This window comes from Mixophyes fleayi, chromosome 3 (assembly GCF_038048845.1).
Source record: "Mixophyes fleayi isolate aMixFle1 chromosome 3, aMixFle1.hap1, whole genome shotgun sequence".
Lineage (NCBI taxonomy): Eukaryota > Metazoa > Chordata > Amphibia > Anura > Limnodynastidae > Mixophyes > Mixophyes fleayi.
Window position 1 is genome coordinate 80,930,104 of NC_134404.1, and position 7,554 is coordinate 80,937,657.

A 7,554-nucleotide genomic window follows, 5' to 3' on the forward strand; every position below is an offset into this window, starting at 1 on the left:
CAATATATTAAAAACCCTGAACTTTTATGATTCGCACCAATAATTGTACCTGGACTGCGTAGAGGAGTGGGTCACCACAATATAAATTAAAAACCCTGAACTTTTATGAATCGCACCAATAATTGTACCTGGACTGTGTAGAGGAGTGGGTCACCACAATATAAATTAAAAACCCTGAACTTTTATGATTCGCACCAATAATTGTACCTGGACTGCGTAGAGGAGTGGGTCACCACAATATAAATTAAAAACCCTGAACTTTTATGAATCGCACCAATAATTGTACCTGGACTGCGTAGAGGAGTGGGTCACCACAATATATTAAAAACCCTGAACTTTTATGATTCGCACCAATAATTGTACCTGGACTGCGTAGAGGAGTGGGTCACCACAATATCTTAAAAACCCTGAACTTTTATGATTCGCACCAATAATTGTACCTGGACTGCGTAGAGGAGTGGGTCACCACAATATCTTAAAAACCCTGAACTTTTATGATTCGCACCAATAATTGTACCTGGACTGCGTAGAGGAGTGGGTCACCACAATATATATTAAAAACCCTGAACTTTTATGATTCGCACCAATAAATGTACCTGGACTGCGTAGAGGAGTGGGTCACCACAATATATATTAAAAACCCTGAACTTTTATGATTCGCACCAATAAATGTACCTGGACTGCGTAGAGGAGTGGGTCACCACAACATCTTAAAAACCCCGAACTTTTATGAATCGCACCAATAAATGTACCTGGACTGCGTAGAGGAGTGGGTCACCACAATATATTAAAAACCCTGAACTTTTATGATTCGCACCAATAATTGTACCTGGACTGCGTAGAGGAGTGGGTCACCACAATATAAATTAAAAACCCTGAACTTTTATGAATCGCACCAATAATTGTACCTGGACTGCGTAGAGGAGTGGGTCACCACAATATATTAAAAACCCTGAACTTTTATGATTCGCACCAATAATTGTACCTGGACTGCGTAGAGGAGTGGGTCACCACAATATAAATTAAAAACCCTGAACTTTTATGAATCGCACCAATAATTGTACCTGGACTGCGTAGAGGAGTGGGTCACCACAATATATTAAAAACCCTGAACTTTTATGATTCGCACCAATAATTGTACCTGGACTGCGTAGAGAAGTGGGTCACCACAATATCTTAAAAACCCTGAACTTTTATGATTCGCACCAATAATTGTACCTGGACTGCGTAGAGGAGTGGGTCACCACAATATCTTAAAAACCCTGAACTTTTATGATTCGCACCAATAATTGTACCTGGACTGCGTAGAGGAGTGGGTCACCACAATATATTAAAAACCCTGAACTTTTATGATTCGCACCAATAATTGTACCTGGACTGCGTAGAGGAGTGGGTCACCACAATATATTAAAAACCCTGAACTTTTATGATTCGCACCAATAATTGTACCTGGACTGCGTAGAGGAGTGGGTCACCACAATATATTAAAAACCCTGAACTTTTATGATTCGCACCAATAATTGTACCTGGACTGCGTAGAGGAGTGGGTCACCACAATATAAATTAAAAACCCTGAACTTTTATGAATCGCACCAATAATTGTACCTGGACTGTGTAGAGGAGTGGGTCACCACAATATAAATTAAAAACCCTGAACTTTTATGATTCGCACCAATAATTGTACCTGGACTGCGTAGAGGAGTGGGTCACCACAATATAAATTAAAAACCCTGAACTTTTATGAATCGCACCAATAATTGTACCTGGACTGCGTAGAGGAGTGGGTCACCACAATATATTAAAAACCCTGAACTTTTATGATTCGCACCAATAATTGTACCTGGACTGCGTAGAGGAGTGGGTCACCACAATATCTTAAAAACCCTGAACTTTTATGATTCGCACCAATAATTGTACCTGGACTGCGTAGAGGAGTGGGTCACCACAATATCTTAAAAACCCTGAACTTTTATGATTCGCACCAATAATTGTACCTGGACTGCGTAGAGGAGTGGGTCACCACAATATATTAAAAACCCTGAACTTTTATGATTCGCACCAATAATTGTACCTGGACTGCGTAGAGGAGTGGGTCACCACAATATATTAAAAACCCTGAACTTTTATGATTCGCACCAATAATTGTACCTGGACTGCGTAGAGGAGTGGGTCACCACAATATAAATTAAAAACCCTGAACTTTTATGAATCGCACCAATAATTGTACCTGGACTGCGTAGAGGAGTGGGTCACCACAATATATTAAAAACCCTGAACTTTTATGATTCGCACCAATAATTGTACCTGGACTGTGTAGAGGAGTGGGTCACCACAATATCTTAAAAACCCTGAACTTTTATGATTCGCACCAATAATTGTACCTGGACTGCGTAGAGGAGTGGGTCACCACAATATCTTAAAAACCCTGAACTTTTATGATTCGCACCAATAATTGTACCTGGACTGCGTAGAGGAGTGGGCACTGGGCACCACAATAAAATATATAAAAAACCTTCAACAGATCTGCATTACACTACACATACGGCTGCTCCTCCATCCTCTCCATCATATACATGTTGGAGTTTTAGCGTGTGACAACCTCTTGTTTTTGATAATGTCAGTGCATTTTGAATATTTTTCAATTTGCCCCACACCACTGAATGTACTTTATCTATGATACGCAATACGCATCTATCTATCTTGACTGCGTAGTGTGGTGGCCCCGGTACACAATTTGGTACCGAGGCCACAATATAATTAAAAAACCCTCCACGTGTCTGAATTCCACCAAACAAGTATCTGGACTGCATAGTGGGGTGGCCCCGGTACCCAATTTGATACCGGGGCCACAATACCTCCTCCAAACATGGTACAGACAATTTGTCATTGAGATCCCAGACAGACAGGGTCAAAGTGTTATTGTTTGACTTTGTAAACCCAAAAAACTGTCCCTGTTGCACATAGTCGTGCAATGAAGACTGACTTTTTCATTTAAAGGCACGATCTTTCAAGTGTAGTGTTTGTAAGTCTAAGTCATATTATACTTTTGGTAAAATTGGTTTATTTTGTTCCTCTTTATGGTAATTAATTAGTAATAGAATTAAAGTATGAAATAGAATTAAAGTATGAAATAGAATTAAAGTATGAAATAGAGTGGTATAGAGTTGTAGTGTGGTATAGATAGAGTGGTCCACACAATATAATAATAATAAAACCCTCCACGTGTCAGAATTCCACCAAACAAGTATCTGGACTGCATAGTGGGGTGGCCCCGGTACCCAATTTGATACCGGGGCCACAATACCTCCTCCAAACATGGTACAGACAATTCGTCATTGAGATCCCAGACAGACAGGGTCAAAGTGTTATTGTTTGACTTTGTAAACCCAAAAAACTGTCCCTGTTGCACATAGTCGTGCAATGAAGACTGACTTTTTCATTTAAAGGCACGATCTTTCAAGTGTAGTGTTTGTAAGTCTAAGTCATATTATACTTTTGGTAAAATTGGTTTATTTTGTTCCTCTTTATGGTAATTAATTAGTAATAGAATTAAAGTATGAAATAGAATTAAAGTATGAAATAGAATTAAAGTATGAAATAGAATTAAAGTATGAAATAGAGTGGTATAGAGTTGTAGTGTGGTATAGATAGAGTGGTCCACACAATATAATAATAAAACCCTCAACTGGTCTGAATTCCACCAAACAAGTATCTGGACTGCGTAGTGTGGTGGCCCCGGTACACAATTTGGTACCGAGGCCACAATATAATTAAAAAATTGGGCATCAACTGTCACCGTTGTTTAATATCTGATACACCTAAATATGGACTGCACAGTGGAGTGGCCCCGGTAGTAAATTTGGTGCCGGGGCCACAATACCTCCTCCAACTTCCAAGTGTAGTGTTTATAAAGACAGACAGCGTCGAAGTGTTATTAGTTGACTTTCTTAACCCTAAAATTGTCCCTGTTGCAAATATTCGTGCAATGGACAGTTACTTTTCTATTGAAAGACTCAAGCTTTCAAGTGTAGTGTTTATAAAATATAAACAACAATACAGTAGTTTTAGAGCACGTCAATACCTCTTGTTTTAAATTATGACACGGCATTTTACTTTTGGTTTAATTTCTTGAATTTTTTTACATTTGGTTTTACTTTTTGAACATGGCAAACGACTGTTGATTGGTCATATAATGCAAAAAAAAAAGTTCCAAGATGGAATTGTCCTTGGGCCCTCACACCCACCCTTATGTTGTTGAAATAGGACATGCACACTTTAACAAACCAATCATTTCAGCGACAGGGCCTACCAAACAACTTTGGCTGAAATGATTGGTTTGTTTGGGCCCCCACACCAAAAAAGCTATTCATCTCTCCCTGTACAGACTAAACAGGCTCTACTGAGGCAAGATGTCGTCCTCATCCTCAACCTCTGATTCCTCTCCCCCTACAGTGTGTACTTCCTCCTCATCACACATTATCAATTCGTCCCCGCTGGACTCCACAACCACAGGTCCCTCTGTAGTATCTGGAGGGCAGTGCTGTACTTCATTGAGGAATTGATTATTCATTTTTATAAACATCATTTTTTCAACGTTATGAGGAAGCAACCTCCTTCGCCGCTCACTGACCAGGTTCCCCGCTGCACTAAAAACTCTTTCCGAGTACACACTGGAGGGGGGACAACTCAGGTAAAATAGAGCCAGTTTGTACAGGGGCTTCCAAACTGCCTTTTTTTCCTGCCAGTAACAATATGAACTGTCTGACATGTCTACTTGGATGGTGTCAGCAAAGTAATCATCCACAATTTTTTCTATTGTGACAGCATCCAATGCAGCGAGAGTAGACATGTCTGCAATGGTTGGCAGGTCCTTCAGTCCGGACCAGATGTTATCAGCATCCCCGCCAGTGCCTCTTTTGGGAAAACTGAGCTTTTTCCTCGCAGCCATAGATGTGGAAGAAAATGAGGGTGGAGCTGTTGGCATGTCACGGTCCTCTTCAGAGGACAATCTCCTGACCAGCAGGTCTTTGCACCGCTGTAGACTTGTGTCCGCCGGAAACAGAGACACAACATACGCTTTAAACCGAGGATCGAGCACGGTGGCCAGAATGTATTCCTCTGACTTTAAAAGAGTGACCACCCTCGGATCCTGGCAAAGCGTACGAAGGGCTACATCCACAAGAGCTACATGCTTGGTGTAATCGCAATGGCTTACCAGCTCCTCCCTCACTTTCTCCAGCTGCTTCTGCAACAGCCTGATCAGGGGAATGACCTGACTCAAGCTGGCAGTGTCGGAACTGACTTCTCGTGTGGCAAGTTCAAATGGCTGCAGAACCTTGCACAACACGGAAATCAGTCTCCACTGCGCTTGACTGAGGCGCATCCCCACTCCTTTGCCTATGTCGTAGGTGGCTGTGTAGGCCTGAATGGCCTTTTGCTGCTCCTCCATCCTCTGCAGCATATAGAGGGTGGAGTTCCAGCGCGTCACAACCTCTTGTTTGAGGTGATGGCAGGGCAGGTTCATGCTTTTTTGATGTGCCTCTAGTCTGCGGTAGGCACTGGCTGAATGCCGAAAGTGTCCAGCAATTTTGCGCGCCACCGCAAGCATCTCCTGCACACCCCTGTCACTCTTGAGGTAATGCTGCACCACCAAATTAATGGTGTGGGCAAAACATGGGACGTGCTGGAAATTGCCCATATTTAATGCCCGCACAATGTTACTGGCATTGTCTGACACCACAAATCCCCATGAGAGTCTAAGTGGGGTAAGCCACTGGGAGATAATTTCCCTCATTTTCTCTAATATGTTGTCAGCGTTGTGCCTCTTATTAAAGCCTGTAATGCACAATGTTGCCTGCCTTTGCATGAGCAGCCATTTTGTAGATGCTGCTACTGATGCAGCTGTTGCTGTTGCTGCGGAAGGGGATGCATCTACCCAGTGGGCTGTCACAGTCATATAGTCCTTCGTTTGCCCAGAACCACTTGTCCACATGTCCGTGGTTAAGTGGACAGTGGGTACAACCGCATTTTTAAGAGCACTGAGGACACTTGATCGTACTTCTCTGTACATTTTTGGTATCGCCTGCCTAGTGAAGTGGAATCTCGAGGGGATTTGGTACCGGGGACACAATACCTCCATCAACCCTCTAAATCCCACTCCACTGATGGCGGACACCGGGCACACGTCTAACACCAACATTGCAGTTACAGCCGCAGTTATACGCTTTGCAATAGGGTGACTACTATCGTATTTTGTGGTCATGGCAAACGACTGTTGGACGGTCAATTGTTTTGTGAAAGACTTAGCGGTCTTACGACTTCCCCTCTGGGAAGATGACCGACTAACAGCAGCAACAGCAGCAGTGGCAGTAGTAGGCGTACCGCTGCAGGATTCCTCGGATGAATCCCGTATTGAGGAGGACTCAGTCTGGCTGCTGACTTGGGCTGCAGGACTGAATCTGATGGAGATTGTGGAGGAAGTTGACGAGGAGGGTGTTGCTGGTGTGTATCCAACTGGACCACGGGATTTAGGTGTCCCTGTACCGATGAGGGTCCTAGCCCCAGTTCCTGAACTAACCACTGAACTATGAAGGTTATTCAGGTGACGTATAAGGGAGGATGTTCCTAGGTGGGCAAGATCCTTACCCCTGCTTATTTGAGCTTTACATAAGCTACATATGGCCATACATTGGTTGTCTGGATTTGGATAAAAATAACTCCAGACCGAAGAGGTGCATTTTTTGGTCTTCTGACCAGGCATGACGATGGGCTTTTTCATCCCATGGACATCAGCTGTTTCCCCCCCTGGTGCCTCATTTACAATAACCACATCACCATCCTCATCATCAAGTTCCTCCACAGCGCCAGCTACATCATCAATAGCCTCCTCCCGAGCCACCTCTTCCCGTACAGTGATGGGAAGGTCAGGCTTGACAACCACCAACACCCTTGGACTCGCCTTGGGGATTTGTGATAATTTCTCTTTAGAAGGCAGAGTTGTTTGCTGTTTTGTTGCTGACAGCATAACTCTCTTCAATTTTTTGTAGGGGGGGGGAGGAGGAGGAGGGCTAAGATCCGTGGGTGAAGCTGAACCACTAGTCATGAACACGGGCCAGGGCCTAAGCCGTTCCTTGCCACTCCGTGTCGTAAATGGCATATTGGCAACTTTACGTTTCTCCTCAGATGATTTAAAGTTTCTCTTTTTGCTACTTTTTCTTAACTTGGGCTTTTTGGATTTTACATGCCCGGTACTACGAGATTGGGCATCGGGCTTGGAAGACGACGTTGATGGCATTTCATCGTCTATGTCATGACTAGTGGCAGCAGCTTCAGCATTAGGAGGAAGTGGGTCTTGATCTTTCCCTACTTTATCCTCCAAATTTTTGGTCTCCATTATATGTAGCACAAGATACTGCAGAATGTGTGAACTTGGTAATATTGCAGTACCAATGGACTTATACTGCTGGATTGGTTTTGCACATTTGGTTATAATTATTATATTTTTATTTATTTTTTTAAATTTTTTTACTTTTTTTTTATTTTTTAAAAACTTGG